General features: G+C 37.4%; 1 protein-coding gene across 1 annotated transcript in view; it reads right to left on the bottom strand.

The window, feature by feature from the left end:
- The window catches only part of tnnc1a (troponin C type 1a (slow)), a 39639-nt gene that overhangs the window by 13514 nt on the left and 753 nt on the right, over positions 1-25372 (bottom strand). The gene's annotated exons all lie outside the window — the stretch shown is intronic.

The following is a 25372-nucleotide window of genomic DNA, read 5'->3' as shown; positions in this document are numbered from 1 at the left end:
TTTATGTTTTAATAACAGAACTAAGATCATGTCAGCCATCTTTATTTTAAACCGCTGTTCACTTGGGACACACTGTGTTATTTTTGCTTAACCTAATCATACTATGAAAATCAGCTAACGACGGGACCAAACTGTAAAAAATTACTTCTTGGGACTTTACAGCTGTATTACCATTTTCATTTGACATCAGTGTAACAACCAAAACAGGGGTACACTTTTTAAAAACATTAAATAATAAATACAAAACTAGAAACGTTCAACTTCTGAAGAAGTTGAAGAAGGCGCCCGCCTGGTGGTGCGCGTAACCGTCAAAGGCAAAGCTTCCGAGTTCCTTGGTCGTAGGCTTTTATCACTTGGGGATGTTAAATCAAATCTTATGAGTGTGAAAAGGATTTGTCTTCGTCAAAACCAGCCGACAGGGGAAGGTCTGCATCCAAGCAGCATGGAAAATTGGTGTTATTAAAACATGATTAAATACTTCAGTGTAGCATGAAAAAATTAAATATGTGAATAAAAATGTTAAAGGCATTACAAACTACTAAAGGAAGTACAACCACTGTGAAGCAGAAGTTAGTGAGACCTTCCTAGAGCTACTTCCGGTTAGCAACATGCTAAGCGTTAGCCGCTAACATGGTTGTGTCCAGTATCACCGGGTGATTGTACTCTGTTAGTTTGGTCCAAATCCTGTACTGGGAAGTTCCTCAAAAAGGGTGCCAATACTTAATGTCACCAAAGCTCACCAAAGGCCATGTGTCAGATCGGCCTCCTTTAGCAACTAAGCCTCACCAAATCTGGGCCCAGAACTCAACATTTGACAAAAATGGTGTGTAGTGCCATTTCCCACAGGTGAGTGGTGCTGTATTGGCCGGGGGGTAGTTCTTGCTGTTGCAATTTTTTCATCATTCATTCATTTATATCAGTTGTTCACATTGTTTATTTGTTACTTGTAAAAAATAGATAAAAAATATTGGGTACCCCCAGCGGGTTGCGAACCTGCGACCTTTGGTGCACCAGTCCAACACCTAAACCACTGTACCAAAAAAAAAGTGCCATGCTGAGGTCTGCATTTTTGCGAGGTCAACTGTGTCTAGGAAGTGGTTTTGAGAAGTGGTTTTTGGTTAATTTTGTCACCACGGTAACTTTAAATGGCGTCAAGTACAAAAAGCCCGCTTCACGGCGTCGAGACGAACGTTTTGATGTATAGTATGTGGGGGTAGACCCTACGGTTCGGCCTGTATTAACGGTGATGGACCCTTATTAGGTGCATAACATAAGGCCTCCGCCATGCATTTTCAATGCATAGGCGGGCGCCTAACTATCTTATTTTTTTAAAGCACTTCAAAATGATTCTCAAACTTTTATGCTAACAATAATGGAATATCATAAAACTAATTGAGGTGACCCTGAATAACAAAAAAAAGAAGGAAATAGTAATTTAGCAATGTTTAATATTTCAGAACACCAGCTATCCGTTTAAAGTTCAGCATAGTTGATAAATGTAAATGGTTGTCTTTCTTACTTTAATATCTTTTAACATGCAGACATTTTATCCTTTTCACAGTAGCTGCCTTCAACTCTTCCCCTTGAATAGCTGCTCTCTGAAAAGTAATCCAGCGGCCCTCAGGGTGTCGGACAATGTCTCTGATGTTCTCAAGTGAAATGAACAGTGGTGCAGCTTCACAATTATTTAATCTAACATTTGGCTCTGCTGAGGGTTGGATGGGAAAGAGGGTCAAAATCATCTTTATTCCAAGCACTTACTGCACCACTTTTAGTTTGCCAGCTGTAGTTCTGGGTAAAGTAATGACTCAAATGCTGTGTTTCTGTTATAGGAGTCAGGAAATAACTTTAACCCACCCTAAGGAGTCTACAAGAAAATACAAGATAAATACAGACAACTGGATTTTAGCTTTAATAAATAGATCAGACAGAAAAATTGTATGTCCTCAAAAAAATATATATTTTTTATATGTATTTCAGCTCACATTCTTTTAATCAAATTTACTTCCAAGATCTTCAGTGGACTGACAAAAATTGCAGAAAGTAAAGCCCTTCAATTTATGCAGAGCTGTTTTAAGTTAGGCTACAAAAGGCGCCATATCTTAACTCTCTGACATGTAGGTCAGGGAGAACAGATTTAAGTGTTTTACAACTCATGGAAACATTCTGTAATGAATGCTCACCAGAGGCTCATCCACAAGACAAATCAGCCTGAAGTGCATCGGTCCTACATACAGTGCTTCTGTATAATCTCTCTGCCGTTTCTCATGCAAACACGCTCACGCGAGCTGCCGCAAACGCACGCTGATATGCATTAATGTCCCAGAATACCCTCACGTTCTTCTGTGTTATACAAGCTTGCAGAGAGCACGGGCTAAAGGATGAAAAAAAGACCACCTATGCATCAGCTTGCGTAGCCGGAGTCCAGCCTTGGGCCTCGTGGGCAGCAATGAAGTGTGCTGTGATTTGACAAGGCCAGTGATGAGAAGCACTGTAAATATCCGGCTGTCATGTGACTCACTTTGCGGCCTCGAGGCACGAATGAAAGGTCAATGTTTCACGATGCCGTCGCCAACAACTAAATTAAGGGACTTGTGCATTTGTCCCGTTGGAGCGGATAAATACATTGGACGTCCAGCTAAACTCTACTTACGCTCCGTACCAATCATTTACATGTATGTCTGCAGAAACAAGCAGGCGAGCACGCGTTCATACAACACGAGCTCACTCAACAGATCTTGACGTTTATGCAGCGCAGCAAACAGACACACAGACAAAAAGGTGTGAATCACAACCTCTGGGTTCCTCCTCATGCATGTCATGTCTGACACTGAAGGCAGTGTGTGAACGCATCTCTATCATCTCTCATTAAGCAAGTTGTGATTCGTGTTCTTTTACCCTGACACAGTGCAAAAGGTTAAAGTCATATTATGACATCACACATTTTATCCCCCCCCCCCTATAAAAAAAGGCAATTTGGGATTTTTCTTGTGCACTTTACCATCATTGCAAATCCATCCATACCAAAATTACCTTGATGTTTCTGCTTTAAAAATTAGAAATGCAAAAAAAATTGTTTATTTACTGCAACACAATTTCAAGTAAAAAAAAAAACAAAAACGGATCAATCAGTGATTTTTTCAAACCTCTCTCTGCTCCAAGAAGGTAGGGAAGATTCACCCTGCGACACCGAAGGCTCCCGGACAATGCCAGACTCTCGTGGTCGACACACCTCATCAGCATCTCGCCAAAGACTTGGAGGTTTACTTTGAAGTAGTAAAATGGGGTGAGGTTTCCAATTTCTAAGAACGGGAACCAGACCGCGTGTTTCCGAAAAGCAGAAGGGTCACACGTTTTGATCATTTTCTTCAAAGTCAAAGGTTTACACGCTCTGACATTACTCTGTCGTTGAGCAGTCTGAAAAGGCCCAAATGGTCATGTCATAGATTTGTGAGTTTCTGCTTCTGAAAACAGGAATGTCATCACACACTGTGAGAAAACCCCGTACTAACATGAGATGAAATGCTGCCGACAGACGTAGAGCTACTGAAGCTTTTGGGGACAGATGGGACATCCAAATGTCTAATGATTGTGAGCATACTCCTCACGATCATCACAAAAAGTGGCTTATGAAGAACAAGGTCAATGTTTGTCCTGGTTAGCTAATACTGATCTCAGTTTCAACTAAAATCTGTGGGCACATATTACAATGTGACTGTCATTGTCGATTTTGAGGTATTTGGTCAGGCGTTTCATTTGGATTCATGTTTTTCCTTCCATTTATGTTCTACCGACATTGCCATATATGGTTATTATTTTTTATTTTTCGGTCTTGCCTAACTAACCGTTCAGGTCACTTCTCCATTTTTTTGTTTGGTGTATTTCCATTTCAAAGGGGTCTAGTCACATATTTTTATCATAAAAAGAAAACACCAAAAAGCTTAGATTAATCTTCAAATAAAACAATATACACCAAGCGTTCATCCTGATAGTGCTTACTTAGTCCATCTAGATAGATAGATAGATAGATAGATAGATAGATAGATAGATAGATAGATAGATAGATAGATAGATAGATAGATAGATAGATAGATAGATAGATAGATAGATAGATAGATAGATAGATAGATAGATAGATAGATAGATAGATAGATAGATAGATATTCACTCCTCATGGGTGAATACTGTTTCTGCTCATGTTATCTCATGTCATGCAAAGCTAAGTCTTGCCTTTTTCTGAAGCACGTGTCTGAATGTAAGTTTCTCTTTTCTTTAATTAAAACTCAGTTACAATGATTCTGTCAGGAGGATTGGGCTGAATTTCCAGCAAACTGTCGTGTGAAGATTGTGGAAGGATGGCCAAAAATATTCATTGCAAGTTGTACAGGTTACAAGGAGATTTTACAGCACTTATTGCTAAGAAAATGCGTACTTTATTATATTCCCCTCATTATCCCAATCCAAATTTAATGGACACAAACTCTTTGATTTTGTAAACCCAACTTATTTCTAGGAACTGAGCTGAATGCTAGGTAAGGTAACAGTTAGCTGGATGTAAGCACTCTGCAGAATGGTCTGGTTTGTGTACTTAACTCATGACCAGCTGATCAGAAGCATTAGACTCCCAGGATTGCATCCAATGATTTAATCATACTCCACAAAACTGCTGAAATGATAACACCTGGTTTTGTGCAAAATCAATACAGCAAACCTTCACAATAAAGGCCTCATAAAGTCCTTTTAAAACAGCTTCCAGTGTCCTCTGACTGCTGGGTGCATTGTTTGTTCAGACTACAGACAGCAATTTATCCCTGACAGATATCATTTACTACAAAACACATTCTGGTTGTTATTAAGAGAGGGGAAAATGTGAAAAACATTACAACTGCTGCTGCTTCTAAGAACCGTGTTAACATTTATATTAAAGTTAAACTGATAACTGTGATGAATTTGCAGACAGTCATAATGACATAGAAAAACAAAACAGTTTCATAGAGTGAGTGACTCCGACTTAAGGCTCAGAATATATATATATATATATTCCTACTAATGTACCCCCATCAACACTGGCAGAATGCATGTTGCTGCATAAAACTAACAAACGCTGCTTTAAAAGGTTCAGTTAAGATGAAGAATGGGAGCAGATCTGTTTATCATAGTGGAAGAGTGCTAAATCCCACACTTGGAAAAAACATTGTTGAAAAAATATGTCACGTTACTTTATACACATTATTCAGGAGGCACTGCAGCATGCTGGAGAAGATGAGGTTGTCAGACTGCCAACCATTACCACGTTTTTTGGGCCGCCCAAAGGTTCAGAATTGTTGGAAAGAGATTAATAAAGCAATGCAATTAATAGTTAAAACGAATTATGTATCTAGGATACAAACCTCCACAACTTGAAGGAATAAAAGGATACTTGTGAAATATAATATTGGCAGCTGTGAGGAGAACCATAACAAAAAAATGGATGACACAGCATGAGCCAACCATCGGGGAGTGGAATAAGGTCACCGCAAATATTTATAAGACGGGAAGAATGACTTTTCTGTGAATTTTACGAAGGATGTATTTGTCAAATATTGGAAGAAATGGAAGAAATATGCTGGGAAACATGTTTTGATCTAACCTGAAACAATTGAGGAACCATCTAATGTATGAGAATATACACTTCTATCATTTATAAATTAATCGCTTGAAACCCTTTTCAAATTAAGAGGTAAATAATGCTCCATGTTAATGTTCCCTTTCTTTTTTTTTTGTTTTGTTTGTTTCTTACTAAGAAATTATGTACATACTAAAAGGTGGACAATGATGGAGACAACAGACAACAGTTAGCTCTTTTCTCCTTTTTTTAGCCTGATTTAGAGTAAAACATGCTGTAACCATAATGATTTAAAAATGTTGTTGTTTCCACCAAAAAAATAAGATAAAATGAAATATTGCTAAAATAAATTAAAGGTTCAGCCAGGAAAACTGAATTTTTTTACTCCAATTTAGCAGATTTCCCTGAGAACAGACTGAAAGGAGGAAAAGAAGAAATAACTGGTGGGTTTTTTGAATTAAAAAAAAGAAAAGCAAAAATAGCTGGTGAAAAATGTCCACTTTAAATTCCCTCCAATGGAAAAGCCACAAATGAATATCTGTTCTTATACTAACCCAGTTATCAAACTGATTAAAAGGCCTGCCTCAGTCCACCACTGATCTTTTTTGGATAAAATGTATTTTCTACACTTTTCTGCTCCATGGGGAGACATGGAGATCACAAAGACAGCAAGATTTAACTTTCAGCCAAATCACTTGAGCAAGACCAGAACGCTTTGGGTTTCCTTCCAGTTATATCTCAGTGGAGGCTGTCATGACAAATTTAGGATTTGTGTTCAAAGCTCTTCAAACTGCTGGTATTTAAAGACCACAAAATATATGGGTTATCTTTTCTGGAAACAGCCCGTGATATATTATTGAGAAGAACTAGCTGTTATGCATGCTTGGTTATTGATAAACAATGCTGTGCAAAAGTATTTGCCCCCAAACAATTTGCAATAATTTATCAATAAGAAAGAGACGGGCTCAAAATGTTGTTCTCATGACAGTTCTGAGGCAAAAACCACTTTAGACCAAAAAGAACACAAACCTTGTCTCATGTTCCCCCAAATAAACATCTCGAAGAACCTCACGACTTTTGGGAAAATATTGTTTGGACTGACGAGAAAATTGAAACCACAAAACAAAAGTGGAGCTTTTTGGAAGACGTGCATCTGGTTACATCTGAAGAAAAATTCCAGATAAATAACACCGCACCCGACGTCAAACATGGCCGTGGTAGTGTTACAGCCTGGGGCTACTTTGCTGCCTCAGGACGACTTGCCAGTGTCCAGGTTCATGGAATCATAAATGTATTTTTTTATGTAATATTTTTATTTTATTTATTGTGTTCAAACAAAACAACTAAACATTAAAACAAACATTCTAAAGTCCTGAATAAAAGGGAGCAGAAAGAAGAAGAATCTTATGTTATCTGCCCCTTTTACCTAGAGCAATACATTTACAAAGAACCTAAATTACAAAAGCATCAACAACAACACAATACACATCAAAATATACATAACAAAACCAAAAGATAATGAAATGATATATCTGTCCTCCAAAACTTAAATACACATTTACTTTAGGTTGATTTTCTGTATATTCATAAAACATTAAATTTGACATAATTAATTATAATTAGGCATAACTGACATATTCACTCAGCATAGCAGCTTTTATTGTCCTTTTAAATGTGATTAATGATTGCGATTCTTTGGTTTCTTTGTACAGATTGTTTCATAAGCTGATTCCTATCACAGAAACACAGCACTCCATCAGTTTTGTTCTAAATTTGTTTTTTTTTGTTTTTTTAAAAACACCTTATTTCCTTTTAAATTATAATTGCTGTCTCTTTTTCTAAATCTTTTTTAAATGTTTATTTGTAATGCGTTTCTATGTGCTTTAAACATTGTAAAATAATATAGTCCACATGAAATTGCAACAAATATAACTGAATAAATTATGGATTTGTTGCCTCTCCATAGTGTCTTCCAGTTATCATTCTTACGGCTCATTTTTGTAAAATGAAATTTTTTTCAATATGTGTTTTAAATGCATTTATTTTATCAAGATTCAATGACAATTTGCTTATATCAAATAATTTCTTTATTCTGTTTAATTATTTTTTTAACCACATTCAACACCTGTGCCGTGTCTTCCCCAGAATAAAATAAGGTAGTATACTCCACTAATAAAATACATTTAAGCAGTTTGGATGCATAGACAAAATCATTTATATACAAGATAAGCAGTTTAGGCCCAAGGTCAGACCCCTGGGGTACTTCACACTTTATCTCATATAATTCTGATTTTACATCATTACTCTGTACATGCTGCTTTCTAGTTTCTAAATAGCTCAAACCCCATTGATGTGATACCCCTCTTATACCATACTTGTTCAGTTTGTGAAGAAGAATGGTGTGATCCTTAGGGCCAAAGGCCATTTTGAGGTCCACAAAATTTCTTCTGTAAGTTCCATAAGGGCCATTAATGTAGAGTGATTGGTTCTGAATTCATACTGACCATTACTTATAATGTTATTTCTGTTTATACATTTATCCAACCTACTTACAGACAATTTATAGAGTGTTTTTTGGAAATTATGGAAGCAGGGACACTGGTCTGTTGTTGAAGACAGGTGTTTGTCTCCATTTTGTATAAAGTGGAATTACTTTGGCTGTTTTCATGAGTTCAGGAAATAACCCCATTGAAAATGATAAGTTGCATGTAAATAGTTCAATAACCCATTCAATAATGTTCTTAGCTAGTGTCATATCCATGTCTACATAATCAGTAGCTCCTTTACTTGCACAACCATCAACAACACCTAGAATTTCTTATTTTTGTACTTTACCTAGAAAAAATACTATTCACATTATCCATTATTGTGTTCTCATCTACATTATATTTTATTATTGGTATGTTTGCTGCCAGACTAGGGCCTATATGTACAAAATAATTATTAAACTCATGGGCAATTAAAGCTTTATCATAAATGTCATTATTTCCTTTCACAAAGTAATTTGGAAGAACTAATTTGATTTCATCCTTTTTTTTTATTATACTGTTTATTATTCCCCATGTGGCCTTCACGTTATTTCTACTTTGAGTCAATAAATCATAGTAATCCCTTTTTGTCTCCTTATTATCCATACTAATTTGTTTTTGTATTTCTTATATCTGGCTTCTGCTTCTTTTAACCTTCATTTTAATAAAACATCTATATGGGTATTTTTTTTCTTTCTACAGGCGTTACATAATCCTTTGGTCATCCATGGTTTGTCAATAGTAGTTTTCTTGGTAACACTCCTGAGTTTACAGTTCTTTTCCTATAGACCTAACAGTAAAATCATGAATGAATCATAAGCCTTATTTACATAATTTACATATACTTCATCCCAGTTTTCTAAGGTCATCTTTAAGTGATTCTAGGGCTTCTTTTGACGTATTTCTTATTATCTTTTCTGAAATGATTTCCATTGTAGACACTGATCATTTTTATAAACAACAAAAACTGGTAAATCATCACTTACATCACCTAACAGCATCCCACTCACTACTATTCCTTCAACTGTGCTGTTGAAAATATGATCAATGGCAGTTGCACTCTGAGATGTGAAACAGACTCAAACTACACATCAAATTTATGAATTCCCTCGCTGTGTTCAGGGAGTTTGGGTTTTCTAGATTTATGTTAAAGTCTCCACATGAAAACACATTTTTGCTCTGAGGTCCATCAAACATTGATTTTGTCTGTAAATCTTTCTATGAAGAACCTGGTGATCTATAGACACAACTGATTATAACATTATAAATCTTTTCATAAATAATTTCCAATGTGATAATCTCCATAATATTGTCCACAGCAGTTGTCTTCTTATCAGCAATGTTAAATTTCAAAGTTGAGTTAATATACAAGGCTACCCCTCCACCTTTTTATTATTTTTCCTATTTGCATACTACAACTCATAACCATCTATCCGAACATTATCCATATCTTTGTTGTTCAACCATGTTTCTGACACTACAATTATACTGAAACGTTCTCTTAACTGCTTTAAATAATCTTTTATTTTTGATAGGTTGCTGTATACACTTCTACTATTGAAGTGGATGAAAGACACCATTCCGTTCATCATTACCTCATCATTAAATTGCTCCTCTGTGTAATACTCACATTTGTAGTTAACAGGAGCTAATATATTGGTACTTATACCGTTCTCTACATCCTATATTTTACTCTCTAAATCTGTTTCTGTTTCGTTAAATTCTGCACTCTATCGAAAAAACTTTTAAAAGAAATGTCTGGCCATCAGTTTGTGGTCTTCAGCCAAAGCACACTTGGGTTTAGCAGGAGGCAAACTATTCAAAACACACAAAAGTCGATGTCTGAATGACTAAAAAAAATGTTTTGCAGAGACCTGGTCAAAGTCTGGACATGAACCCAAATGAGATGCTCCGTTCTGACCTTAAACATGATATGTATGATTAAAAACTGTCCATTATGGCTCATAACAATAAAAAATAATAATAGTAATATATGCAATGAAGAAAGGACCAATATAAAATAAATGCGTGATGGTTGTTGTTGCCACCAGAGTTGCACATCCTGTTTTTTTTTTTAGGTTTAGGGAGTAATTACTTTTTGCATAGGGCTTTGGTTATCTTTTTCTTTTCCCTTAGTAAGTGAAATCATCATGAGTTTTCATGATCTGAAACATTTCAGGGAAAGAAAAGCAAAAATCATATATCATCAATCTATAATCTGACCCAATCTGTATAATATGATTGAACTTGACTTTGTAAAGTGCCTTGAGATGACATGTTTCATGATTTGGCGCTATATAAATAAAATTGAATTGAATTGAATTGAATCATAGAAATTATTCCTGGATCAGTCTGTGCTTGTTGTGTCTCTGCTCTGTCCTCTCTAACCCCAGTTAGTCGTGGCAGATGGCTGTTCACACTGAGCCTGGTTCTGCTGGAGGTTTTTTATTCCTGCTAAAGGAGAGTTTTCCTCTCCACCATCACTACATGCATGCTAAGTATGAAGGATTGCTGCAAAGCCAACAACAATGCAGACGACTGTCCACTGTGGCTCTACGCTCTTTCAGGAGGAGTGAATGCTGCTTGGAGAGACTTGATGCAATCTGCTGGGTTTCCTTAGAGAGGAAACCTTTTGACCAATCTGTCTGTATGATTTGGTTGAAATTGACATTATAAAGTGCCTTGAGGTGACATGTGTTGTGAATTGGTGTTATATAAATAAAATTGAATTGAAGTTAATTTAATTATTTTCATTGCTATGAATGGAAAAGGTTTTGCCTAACATTAAGTCCAAAGTGTCTTCCTTTACACCGTTTCTTCTGACTTTCTTCTGATTTTCAAACAGAACCATATCAGGTAATTTTAGGCTTTTACATTCATTGTTGATAATGTTGTGTACATAATGGGTGAAAATATACGGTGAGATCACAATCATTAAACCTTAGGGACAATGTCAATGTAAAAGTAATTTGGTAAACTGTAGTGGGCTGCACATAAGTTCTCACTTGTCAATGGACATATGGACGCTCAACGTGGAAAGTATAAAGACCCAGATAACTATTTTTTTAAATAATACTCTCATGTTTTTGAGTTAAAAAAAATGTGTTTAGGTTAGAAAAACAGATTTCCAGATTTTAGGAATAGATCATGTAGACTGTGTTTAGTGTTATTTGAATTCACAGTAAAACCTGAGTCATTTTTTTTGTCTTAGTGAGTAAATTTCTAACTTTCACAGAAGCACATCTTTCTTCCTGCGGCACCCAGTGCAAGATTCATCACCCAGGTAACCATGTCATTAGAGGTACAAGGCTGCCAGTTTCCATGGTTTTTACATTATACTAATTCTTAAACCACAAGTTCTACATAAGCACAGCTTATTTTACATTTTCCCCTGGGAGCAGTGGGTCTACAGGCTGCAGGCCACCAAGTGCTTATTCCAAGTGTCTTGATTACTTACTTATGTTATCATGTTAGATATGGTGTATGATTTAAATAAAGAGAATAATTTTTTTTTGGTAGAACTGAAAATTGGTTTAAATGAGCCCCGTTGTCCACTAAAGTCTCCCCTCCTTACAGTTAGCCATGCAGGTAATCTAAAGAAAGCTGTGACTCAGCCAACCAGAGTATAGGTGCGACAGAACGGCTCTAAAACATCAACATGCATAGATCAAATCTTTTCCAACTCTGCTGATCAGTGCACCGAAGCATTTTCCACACCGGTCAGCCTTAGTGATCATAACCTAGTTACAATTCTGAGGAACATAAAAGTCACCAAGGATGGGCCAAACATTATTTTGAAGCAAGCATTTAAATAAAGTTATTTTTATTAAAGATGTAAATAAATAAATATATATATATATATATATATATATATATATATATATATATACATACATACATACATACATACATACATACATACATACATACATTTGCAGCTTTGACCTCTTCTTCCGGGTTCTGAGCGCCAAAGAACTTTTCTTATTTATATCGATAAATCTCTCTAATTGCCTCCTTTTCTCTGTGTGAGCCTCTGCAGATTGGTCACTCATAATCAAAATCATGTACTGGCCACATTAGCACGCAATTTTCATTTTAGAGGTTAAATCGTTTAACCAGTTTTTATCAAATGTTCATTGAAAATTCTACCCGCTAGTTCTGGTAGGATATTTGTTATGTTTTTATAACTATAATTCTATTGCCCAAATCAAGAGGTAAGGAAGTCCATCTGGCCAAATCCTCTTTCATATGTTTATTAATGAGTTCATAGTTTATTACATAGAGGTCTGATAAGTCTTTTGTAAGTACTACCCATAAGTATTTGATGGAGCTAAAGCCCCAATTAATTTTACATTTGGTTTTAAGGTTGGGTGTTTGGTTGAAATTAAAAACCAGTGCTTATGTTTTTTCAATATTAAGAGTATAACCAGAAAAATCCCCAAATATTTGCAAAAGATATTGACTTAAAGCAGAGCATAAACTAAAACTTGCAATTAAAGATGCAGCAGAAGGCTAAGAAGAAGAAGAAGACAAAAATGTTAGGTTTTGGACTGGACAGAGATTTATCGAAGAAAACTAAACCCACATTGATCAACTGGTAAGCAAAATGGACAAAAGGTGGGCACAAAAACTACAAACAGTTCAAAACAAAGCCGCTCGATTTGCACTCAGATGTGCTTTCAGAAGTAATGTTAATGTGATGCATATTAGAGCGTCCTGGCTAAAGGTTGAATTCAGGTTCCTTTTTAAAATGATCTTATTCATTGAAAACGTTGTAAGTTCAAAGCAGACAAGGACAATATAAACCAAATTACTTTTTAGTACTAATGTGCATAATCATCAAACCAGACAAGCAATCGAAGGTAGATTTAAACTAACAAATGTTCCAACAGATTCTTTGAGGAGGTCCGTCTTACACAGAGCATCGTTAACATTTGAATAAAAACAACTGTCCTGCATGATTTTATCAATCCTATATTTTATCGTATTGATTATGTATGTTTCACATTTACATATATATATATATATATATATATATATATATATATATATATATATATATATATATATTTAAACTGCTCTCTCACCCACTCCTCATACTCCTGAGCAGGTGAACGGCTCTCCATTTCTCAAGCTCAGGTTTTCTACCAAAGGCCTGGGAGCTTAAGGGTCCTTCTTGGATCTTAGCTCTTCCTAATATTTCTCTCTTCTTTACTGAGATGTCTGATGTTTCTCCAGGTATCTGCTGGAGCCACTTTTCCAGAGTGAGTGTTACTGCTGTGCTCCGATGACCACGGACACTACGGTTGTCTTGACCTTTCAGGCTCTTTCTACTTCCTCCCTGAGCCCTTTGCATTTCTCCAGTTTCTCATTCTCTTTTTTCATGATGTTTCCATCACTCGGGACGGCCACATCAATTACAACGGCTGTCCTGTGCTGCTTATCAATGATCACAATGTCTGGTTGGTTGGCCATTACCATTTTGTCTGTTTGTATCTGGAAGTGCCACAGGATCTTAGCTCTGTCATTATTTCCCCCATGGGAGATGACTCCTATTTTGACCTGGAGGTCTCCAGTTGGTATTCTGAACAGATGTTTCTGTACACTATACCAGCCACTTGGTTATGGCGTTCCGTGTATTCCTTCCCTGCTAGTATCTTACACCCTGTTGTGAGATGCTAGATGGTTTCTGGAGCCTCTGTGCACCTGAGATATTGCCTGGAACTGTAGATCTAGTCCTCTATTGCTCTAGTGCTCAAGGCCTGCTTCCGGGCTACCATGATCATTGCTTCAGCCCTCTCCAGCTTTTTGGAAGGATTTGGTCACATCACCAATATATATATATATATATATATATATATATATATATATATATATATATATATGTATATGTGTGTATATATATATATATATGTATATATATATATATGTATATGTGTGTATATATATATATATATGTATATATATATATGTATATGTGTGTATATATATATATATATATATATATATATATATATATATATATATATATATATATGTATATATATATGTATATATATATATATATATATATATATATATATATATATATATATATGTTAGGGCTGGGCAACGATTAAAATATTTAATCGCGATTAATCGCACTGATTAATCGCGATTAATCGCGATTAATCGCATTGTATTTACAAACTCCAAGAATGAATTCAAAAGTAGTGTAAAGAGCACTTTTATTTTAATGTTCTGCTGCCATATGAACAAAAGTGTTGTAACATTTGTAGCACTTATCAGTAACACATATTTAGTGTAAAGCTCAACTTAAACATGTAAAACAAAACATAGCAATAATAATAAATTAAAGCTTATTGCCACTGACAGGGAATTCTCTTTATGGGGAAAAAATCTACCAAAAACAGGCAATTTCTGAGGTAACAGCAGGGAGCAGCATTACCATTTTATGTTCAATACCAAAGTTTAACTTGGCAGTGGTTCCAACTAACTTGTTTCTGTCATATTCCATGCTGGAAGAACTTTAAACTGAAATGCTTGCTAACTCGATATGCTTGCGTTTATTTGACGTTGACACGCGGTTTTTTGTTGTTGCTTTCTCGCGCGCATATAGTGAATGGCAGGGGAAAACAGGCAAAAATACATGGATACTTTGAAACGAGAAGCGACTTCACCGACGGCGTCGATGCAGACCCCCCCCCCCCCCCCCCCCCCCGCTCCGCTCCGCTCCGCACAAAACTTGTTCCGGCCGCCAACTCACCGCCTCGCCTCGCCTAAGCTCGCTCGCGGTACCTGCGGGAAACACCGCCTTCCGCATGTCAGCTGTGTTTTTTTCCGGCCAGCACCTTTCTTCCTCTTTGAATCTGAGGCTGGGCTGACAGCGAGGTTATTGGCGCATTATCGCCACCTACTGTTCTGATTCAAACCCCTACACCGCAGCAACAGACCTTCACAAAATAAAAGCATGTGACCAACATGCGTTAACGCGCGTTAAAGAAAATATCGCCGTTAATAGTCTAATGAGTTAACGCGAAATTAACGCGTTAACTTGCCCAGCCCTAATATATGTATATGTATATATATATATATATATATATATATGGATATATATGGGTGTGTGTGTGTGTGTGTGTGTGTGTGTGTGTGTGTGTGTGTGTGTGTGTGTGTGTGTGTGTGTGTGTGTGTGTGTGTAATTGTTTTTGCATGTATATGTTTGTGTTGAATGTATGGACCTCTGGAAGATTAGCTACAGGGAATTGCCAACGGGTTTCCATATAAAAGAAATACCAATAAAAAATATACATAAAGAAAATCATGGACAAAAAATAATAAAGAAGCAGATTTTGGCTGTGTCTGGCAGTTTTGCATGACGGTGTTTGAATGCTGATGTTTTTTCTTCATCAGCTGCGTAAAGATATTCAAGATCTCAAGAGGTTGAGACCAACCATATTAGAAACCTTGGTAATAATTGAATATTTTAACAACTTTGGGTGAACAAATGATCTTAAGGTTCTTTGGGTATTTAATAATCACTACCACTTTGACTCATCGTTTCTGTTACTCCTGGAGCGTCTGGTGGGAATTACATGGCACATTCATCTAAATCCTCACTTAAGCAAACATTTTTTTTTTCTGTTCAAGGGATTAAACATGAGTGATTCCCTGCTGCTGGACTGAAGCTAATTGACATAATTTAAAATTACAACAGAAGCATTCATAAGATCAGCTTTGTAGACATGGCTGAGCAGCCCTTTCAATAATTATAAAGTGGCGAGAAAACGATAAACTACATGGTTCTAAGGTTGTTTTTTTAAGTATGGATTGAATTTGTATTCAGCTCCCTTTACTCTGACCATCCTAAATAAAATACAATGTAGGTTATTGCCTTCTCAATTCCCCTAATTGTAAAATCATTTATCAGAGAAGTAGCTAAGAGGTGGCTGGTAACTCTGGAGGAGATGCAGAGAAACAGCGCTCAGGTGGAGGAGCCTGCTGACAGGACAACAATCAGTGAAGCACTCTGCTAATATGACCTTTGTGATGAAAGCGTGCCCAGAGGAAAGCTGTTGTTAAAAGAAAACCAAAGGAAGTCCATTTCCAAGCCACGTGCCAGACACAGTGAGCATGCTGAAGAAGATATGCTTGTCAGATAAGACCCACCAACACCCAGGCACCCCATCTTAACTTTAAAACATGCTGGAGGCAGAATCATGCTGCGGGGGGGATCTAATTTTCTCAGCAGTTACATATTAAATTAACCAGCCTAGTATTCTAGCTTTATATCTATCTAATATTTTCATTTAATTGCTTCTTTAGCGTAATATCCCGTGTCGTTTTTGTGCAGCATTTGTTGAAGATTAGCAAAGCATTTCCAAACCATGGAATTTGGTAAGCATCTTACAGGTTTAACGACATTAATATTATTTCTATAGCCAAGCTTACATGTAGCTCACATCACATATAGGCTTTCTGGAAGCTTTCTTGTGTTTAGAAAAATATTAGAGATAGTTGTTATTATATTTAGGTTGAAAAGTGGACTTGTAAAAAATTTATTAAGGATATCATTTATTATTTGCATTGTTTGCTGTTTGAGAAAATGGAAAAAAAAATACATTGAATCTTATATTGGAATTTTTAATAATTACTGAAAGCAGCAACCTTCGATCTCCCATCGGATCAACTGAACGGAACATGTAATAAAGGTAAGATGTGTGCCATGCCAGTAGCTAGGCTAATAGTTCAGGCTTGATAGAGCTTTTGAGATGCGTGTCCCACAGCCCTCTTAGAGGCTCCTTCAAACCATATTTACCTGTGGGATCGGCTTTCCTGCTTGTTCCTCTGCATTCAGTGTCAGTGCAGATCAGTCTGATAAAGAAAGTAATTGCAACTATCTTTTTGTCGCAATTAACAATTACTGTAGCTCTTCTCTGAGATGTCGCGAAGCTTGGAGAAGAGGTTTGGGCTGGATTAAATCTGACGTCAATGACAAATGCAAATGTGACTCTCCCAGCTTTATGTTGAAGCTTTGAATTGAGAGTTTACCAAGGAAAAATCTGTCCACATGTTTTACCCCATTCTTTGTGAGTGCTGGGAGGATTGTGTGGTCTCGCTGATGGGCTGGACAACCAGTTCCCTCGGCTTTGAAGTCGATAAACCCTTTAAAACCATGACAAATATTCGCTTGCATTTTTGCCAGAGGCAAGGCACAGAAATGAAAAAGGTAGCAGGCACAAGGAATGGAAAAAATATATATATTCCTCAACTACCCAAAACTCTGCATCTTTTAGTCAAGTTAATGCAAGCCTTTTGTGCTTACATATGCTTTCTTCAACAGTGGCAATGCTGCAGATTTGACAAAAAAAAAAAGAATCCTGCATCAGGGAGACAGACAATAATGTCGCAGCATGGCCGCTGTGGTGGAACAATGATCAAGCAGCAATATTGCTGAACAACCTGCGTGTCAGTGGCGGACATGGCTGCATGGCACCGGTTAGGCAGCAAGGGTGAGACATCCAGTCAGTTTCCATAGTGATGTGGTTGAATAGAGCAGATTAGCAGGGGCAGTGTGCTGAGAAAGGATGTAGGCTGCTGTCAAAGCCTCCATTTAAAGAGTTCAGTGTCATGGCTCCTTCCTGTTTGGATATGCACGACGGTGGACCTTTTTGCCACCTCTGGCTACCCGCACTTTCCCCGAAAACAGACGTGTTTCATACAGAAACAGGGCTCTCTGAGACTTTGGAGCTTTCTTCTATTTAACACTGAAATGTTGAAAAAATGTTGTCAGATACAAAATGCACCCTCAAGGCCAATGCCCTACAAAAAAAAACATGAAAGAACAATATGAACAGAAGGAGGAAGCAAATTTTACACCAGGATAAATAGATCTACTCAGTGTCCATCAGTGATTCTTTGTAAGTAATCCGTTTCTCCCACTTGCCCTTAAATGCTGTTTCCTTGAGTCTTAGAGTGAAAGTCATTGTTTCCATTATAAATATTTATTGTACAATATCAACCCATTGATTATATGGGGGTGCTTCGGGCTTAAGCCATTTCCTGGTTATTGCTTTTCTTGCTGCTGTCAAAAGTATTTTAACCAAGTGCTGATCATCCATTCGGATCACATTAGTCCGAATGGATTTAGACCAAAATAAAATTACTGTAAAAAAAATTTTCACAAATGCCGATGAAATGTATAATATATTTTTAAACACTCTGTTTCCTTGTATCAATAAATACCATAACCTGCTTACATGTTGAATTAGTTAAACATGCAATGTTACCCAGTTTGGAAAACAATGGTTTTAAGAATTTTCATTTTCGACTTCCCATAATGACAATGTTTTAATCAATGTTTTTTTCAGTAAGATCTAATTAATACAATAACTAAACGGTTCTCTTTTGTTGAAACTGATGATCATAGTGTATTTGGTGTTTATTTCTCATTAGATTGTCCCCTAATCCTGTAATTTAGAACAACAAAATGAGTCCAACTGGCCTTAGCGAGAACAGTGGGAGGAAATAAGCAGCTATGAGATTGGAAGAGAGCAGCAAACCAAAACAAAGACAATGGTTACAATTCTTCAGTTATCTGCCTTTGATGAGCTCAAAATTACTCACTTAACAAAGTGAGTCAGTTTGTGAACAGTAACATAGTTTGGAATAGAATAGAAATGTATTTTATTGTCTCAATTTGGAGAAAATAAAGGCACGTAAAAGCATTCAAAGAACACTGAAAACTGGGGTTATTTGTGTAAACCGCCTCAAAGTTGTAGCATTATTATTTTTATTGTTACTACTCTTAAAATTCAGAAGTATATATCTGAATTAATTTAAGGAACTCTTGTTGATGTTCGTTTAAGGCAACATGTCAAACGCCACTTCCTCGTTGAAAAATTAAAAGAAATCCGCCTTGATATCATTTGTGGACATCCGAAAGTCTGTTTTATCTTTTGATACGATGCTGATACAATTTCCAAATGGCTGAAGGTGCCACGTGCATTTAGTAAAAAATGTGTGCAACATCTGTGTTCAACTACAGACAGACTCAAGCACCGATGAAATTTAACAACCATCCACGACAGAAGAATCCAGTCTGAAGGAGCCAGTGCAGCTACCTGGCTACACATAGAGTTGGATCTGAGGTTCTGGAGCTGGAATGAGAATTTGTTTTCTTGGGCAGGTGATTTGCCTTTTGCACCTAGAACGACGCAGGTCCTGGCCACTTTTAGATCTAGTCTGGTCCAACACACATGAATCAACTGGACCTATTGCCTCTTCCGCATCCAAGCAAGTTCTTTAAAGTCCTGTTAATGACTTGATTATTTGATTCGGGTGTGTTGACGTAAAAGTACATCTAAAGATTGCAGAACACTGGCCCTCTCAGAATGGAGTTTGACATCAGGGACCTGTAGTCTCATCTCCAGATCCCTTGTCACCTTCAGAGCATCCCTTATCAAAGCAAACTGTGTCAGGACCTTAATCCTCTCCTGCACCACCACCATCAGAACCAGCATCCCCTCCTGCACCATCACAGGTCACGATTCCTTTGACTTTGAGTTTTGTTTGTCAGGGTGTTTTATTATAGTACTTATGTTTCAAATCATTTACATGTTGTGTTTTGTTTGGGCTTATATGTGCTTAGTTTCCAGTTTTCCAGTTCATCCCACTGTGCTTGTGTACTCGTATTGGTTGTAAAGCTCTCGGTCATGAGGCATTCCTTCTTCAGCTCCTCGTTCTTGCTCCTCAAAAATCTGCCGTACATTCAGTGTCAGAGCTCTGGCCACTCTTTGAATCTACACGCTTCTCACATTCAGTCCTCATGCTGCCCGAGGGGGATCAAGTTTTAACTCCTCATCGAGGGAGGATTCCCAAATTCACCTCGAGGGTCTAGGTTGACCTGCCTCTACCAATTTCTGTGCTTTGTGGAATTAGGCAACGCCTCTGAGGGAGTCTATTTAAGCTGTAAACACTGAGCCATAAAATGCATTACATGCACTGCTCCTGCCGTCCTTCTGCTGCTGCTGATGCTTCTTTGTCATTTGGGCTACTATTTTAACTAATTAGAACATATTTAAATATTTTAATATTTAAACGTGAGATGTCTGACCACTGCTTAAACAAAGTCTTCTCTCTGGCCGTTGATGCATCTGAGCCGCTCTTCAAAGATCCCTCATTTGATCTGGAAGGCCATTGATTTTGGAGTCTTGAGATGTGTTCAAGGCCTCTTTGGGTGAAGGAGTGGGACTGTTGTTGTTATATCTCAGTTTTGTTTGTTTAAGTTTGATATTTTTTACTCATGGTATGTTTAGGAATGATTTTACTAAATGATTGTATTTTTCCATTTTCATCCTGCCATGGAAGAAGGGCAGGCATGCCGTGATCCAAGTGACACACTAGAAATGATTTAATATACTTGAAAACATGGAATCAAGAAAGCCTTTTGATTCATATTAACATTTTAATCGCTTTCGCAGCAATGGAAATTAGGATAAACTGGGGGGAAAAACGTTACTACTTCAAAATCGGTGACAATAGATATTCAACAGGTTAGACTTCATCATATACATTATTAATGCATGAAAATAACAATGAAACAGAACAACCATAAAGGATCAGTTGCTGGTCCTGTGCCGTTTCCTACTTTGGCAGATTTGGTTGTTTTCTACCTGAATTTTTCCGGCCCTGAGAACCCTGTTACACCTTGTTTACATCTGCTGTTTGTCTCACATCAGAACGCAGGGTAAGTGTCAGTCACCTACAGGAAGAGCACTAAGGTATTTACAAGCATAGGCATGGATGAATAAGAACACAGAGGGAATATATTTTTGGAAAATGTTACATGCATGCCTAAAACGATCCCTTGAAAGGTCAAACTTTGTAGCTAAAGCTGACTTTTAGAAATGCTCTACCTCTACTTAATCTTCTGGTAATACAATAACGGTGGAACAGAGGCGGTTCCATCTGCATCGGCATGCACTGTTTAAAATAGGAACTGCATTAAAAGTCAAAGTGTCACTCGTGTCCAGATTCTCTTGAAACATCTTGCCAGTCAAGTTTACAGAGCATGACCTCAAGAAACATTAGCAGCATTAGCAATGATCCAAAAGACATCGCTGAATCAACACAGAAATGGTTCATCAGACACAAATTCAACCTCCCAACATGGCTTCAGCAGTTCCCAACGTAATACTGCTGAAAGAATGAGACTATGACAAAGAGAGAATAAGAGAGGACCCAGGACTTTGGAGGATCTACATAAGCTCTACAAAGATGAAGCGTCCCTCTCTTCGTATTTCCAAACCTTGGAAAATGCTTCAGGAGAAGACTAAGTGCTGTCCTAATGAAAAAGACGATAATACAAAATAATGCCAGCATAGGGGATTTTGTTTGATACATAGTTTTGAGTTTTTTCCTCACTAAATAAATGTACTCAAAGTGAAAGTTGGTCCCCCCTTAAATTGGCTGATTGATTCCCATTATGTCACACAAGGAAACAGTGTGTCTCTCTGTTTTGTCCCTTAAAACTCATTCACAAGTTCTCTACTGAACTCAAATTTCAGTAATTCATTTAACAGCTCATTTCTATTAGCTTTTCTTGTCCATATAGATTTGATGTTGTGCGCTTCCTTAAATTAACGAAAGTCATAATATGCTTAGTGTTTGCAATAAAAAAGAAGAAGCTCTGTCTCTAATTATTCTGATGTTTTTGGCAAATAAAAATTGTTTTGGTGAGCCTACATGACCTAAAACAGGAAAAGTGTGATCCAATTTATTTATCAGATAGAAGGGAATGATTAGACATGTGTTTTTAACAGTGTGTGTAAATATCTGGTTTCAGCTACAAATATGATTTTCCAGGTCCAGACTTTTTTTTATAATTTATTTTTATTAATTTCATTGTCCCTAACAGAAAATTGCATCCACACAGTGCAGTATAACCCTTTGGATACTGTTATTGTGGTTTGCTACAGCCATTTAAGCTGTTATTACTCAAGTGGGACCAAAAGCACGGTTCTGGGATGATTTCTTTGAACCATTCTTTAGATCATTAAAAAGTATTTCCATTTGCCTGCCTTTACTTCTGCAGAGCCACGTATGGGATTTTTTTTTAACCTTCAGAAGCCTAATGTTTCCCCGTTAATGGACTTTTGTCAAAGTTAATTAGCCGTTTTTTTGGCGGGAAAAGCACAACGATCCCAGTAGAAAGGCATGCAAGGTTGGGGGACTAGGAGCGATTACGCTGTTGCCTAGCAACACATGTACAAAATCTGAGGCGATTTAGAGCCCCCATATTGGTTATCATGGAGGTCATATGTTTACAAAATCCACTCTGCGTGCTGGCTGTCACACAGAGCTGTCAGCACACAGATTACCTGTCTGTGTGCTGATCAGTGTGCACCAACAGGCTGATGCAAACGCATTCACATGCTATCCAATTTCTCTGGATCGGTGGGAAAATATCATGTCAGTTAGCAGCAACTGCTATACAAATCCCTAAAAGAGGGGGAAATGTATTCTGCAGATGTTGGATTTAACTTATTTGCATAGCTGATCCTTTTAACAAAGGTAGGAAAGGAGAGAAGTGGAGCACTCCCCAAAATTTGAAGGATGCTTCACCTGGCATTCCTGGAATATCTGCAGCCGGCTTGTTTGCTGATTCTTACATCCAACAATACCTCTGTGCATGCGAATAATCTGGTTTAGAGCTGATTGTTGTCAGCGAGAAATGTCATCTCGGTGTCTTCAGCCAGTGTTTAGGACGGAGCGAAGGAGATACGAGGGAGCAGAAAGAGAACGAGAGAGAGAGAGTGAGGGGAAAAGGCGAGACAGAGTTGCTGATGCACTTTCTCCGCAGAAATTTGGGTCACGCCAAACAAATTCTTACACAAAAGAAGACCAGACGAAAAAGGAGCATCTCTACCTTGCACTGCTCTATATATCCTAAATGTTGACATCACTTTGGAGAGATTTACAACACAAGAAGGTGTATCCGTACAGTACACCTCAAAGGCTCTTATCATCTGAAGGTGTGAGGTAAATTTCATCAGCCCTGCATGTGAGCGAGGGCCAAATTATATTTAGGCTGCACAGACAAAGACTGATTTAGCCCTGTTGGGTTGTTCTTTATTTCCCCAGAGGAAGAAAAAAAACACCAAATGTCAACCCCTCTATCATCAACCACAGAGGCGTTAACAACCAAGGAAAAACTTATGTCAGCAATCAGAGAGAAAATAAGAATTTGCCAGCAACAGAAAAATGGGAGCACCTCAAGGATTCTGACAGTGCAGCTCTGTGTGCGTTCAATTCAGGAGACACGCGTACATTTCAGATGCACTAACGCGCACGCCTTGTTGTCAAAGATAAGGTTTTCCCTTCTTATCCTTTGCCAATTTTTTTCTGAAACAGGTTCTCAAGTCTTTTGTCTGTCTTATCGCTCTCAGTGAGAGTGAGATGAATCGATGCCACAGAGATCAGCGATAGGAATTGTTTTATTTACTGTTTTTGATATCATCCATATTATCTTCAAATGCAAATATTCAAACCCCCAAATTCCATCGGTCATCAGAGTGACACAAAGGGCTCGCGGTGAGAAAATAAAGCGGGATGGGTACACAAATCCAGCAATAGGAGGAAAAACAACTGGGTGACAACATGAATAAAATATGTGAACTGCTTATGATTAGCATGCTAATGACTAATCATCATGCTAATTAGTTCATTTTTGGGACCTGAAATTGCAGACTGGCACCGAAAAATGTGACTCCACAAAGATGCATTTGACAAGTGAGAAATACTGTGACGGTTAAAAGGAGGCCGGTGAGCAGTCGACGCTGTCGTTTCACAGAGGGGTTGTTAAAAACGTCTGGAAATCTGTTTGCATCAATGGAGAAGGTGGGTTTACAAAAAAAAAAAAGAATTTGTAATATTTGAGACACTACATGTCAATTATCTTCTTTTTTTTTTGCAATTTGTTTTTTTCTGAACAGGGCTTTGCAAAAGTATTCTTACCCTTTGAACTCATTCACATGTCCTCACGTTCCAAGACTTAGACTTAGACAGCTTTATTTGTCATTTTGTATGCACAAAGTGCGTACAGAACGGAATTTCCTTTGCATACAGCTTGAAAAATCACAGTAAATTGTAATGTAAATCACATTAAATTTCAGGATAAAGATGCAGCAGCGATTTATGTAAACAATTGAAATGTAAACGATGTAAAACAATGTAAACAATGCAGGGGAAACAGACAGTGTGCGATTCACGGTATCCAGGTGAGTATTATTAAAACCGTGTAATATACGAATGTGTATCGAGTCGAGTCCATTTTGTGGCTTCGGCAGTTCAACAGTCTGATGGCATATGTGCAAATGTGTAAAAGTGTGGTGCAGTGTCCAACGTCCATGAATTTTGTTGGGAAACTATGTGATAAATCAACAGAATGTAATGCATGACGGGAAAGTCGTTTATGTTTTTTTATTATTATTACTGTCTTTTACAAATGAAAACTGGACAGGTTGCATGCATTTGTATTCATCCCTTTTGTTAATACTTAGCAATAGCCCCTTTTGCTGCATTTTTTCTTTTTCTAAATAGCTAAAGCTCAGTCAGATTGCATTAGCTGTGGATATGCACGGGTCCAAAACCTGTCCCATCAACAGATTCTTCCTCCTGACCTGTTAATCTCAACATCTTACTCAGAGTTAGCCTTGGCATCTGGGCTGCTTCTCTGACATGCAGTACGCTCTCCTTGCTCATCCTGCCAGTTTAGGCCAACCGCTAATAGTAGCATTTTTTAGCATTGTTATTCTAATGAACCAACAGCGCTTCATTAGAAGTCTAAAGTTTGGATTCAATATTTACCCCAATTTTTAACTTCTCCACAACCTTACCTGTCAGGCATTTCTCTTGGTTGTCGTTGTAATGCTTGTCTACTCATGTTTTCCAACAAACCTCTGAGACATTCACAAAACAGCTGGATTAACACTGAGGACCAATATGTACGGGCAATTCTATTTACAAGGTGACTTCTGAAGGCGGTTGTCTTCTTGGATTTTATTGGAAATAAAATGTATCTCACACTATTCAGAAAAATATGATTTTACCCTTTTAGAAACTCTGTCAACCTTACCTTACTTGCACTAGGCCCCTCAAAAAGAGGAATCAGCGTCTCAATCCAAGCCTTGAAAGCCATTAAAAAGAGAGGACAAGTAATTTCAGCCTAATGGAGCACGTA

Source organism: Fundulus heteroclitus, chromosome 1, assembly GCF_011125445.2.
Source record: "Fundulus heteroclitus isolate FHET01 chromosome 1, MU-UCD_Fhet_4.1, whole genome shotgun sequence".
Lineage (NCBI taxonomy): Eukaryota > Metazoa > Chordata > Actinopteri > Cyprinodontiformes > Fundulidae > Fundulus > Fundulus heteroclitus.
Note: the sequence above shows the minus strand (reverse complement) of the source record. Positions and strands in the feature narration are given on the sequence as shown.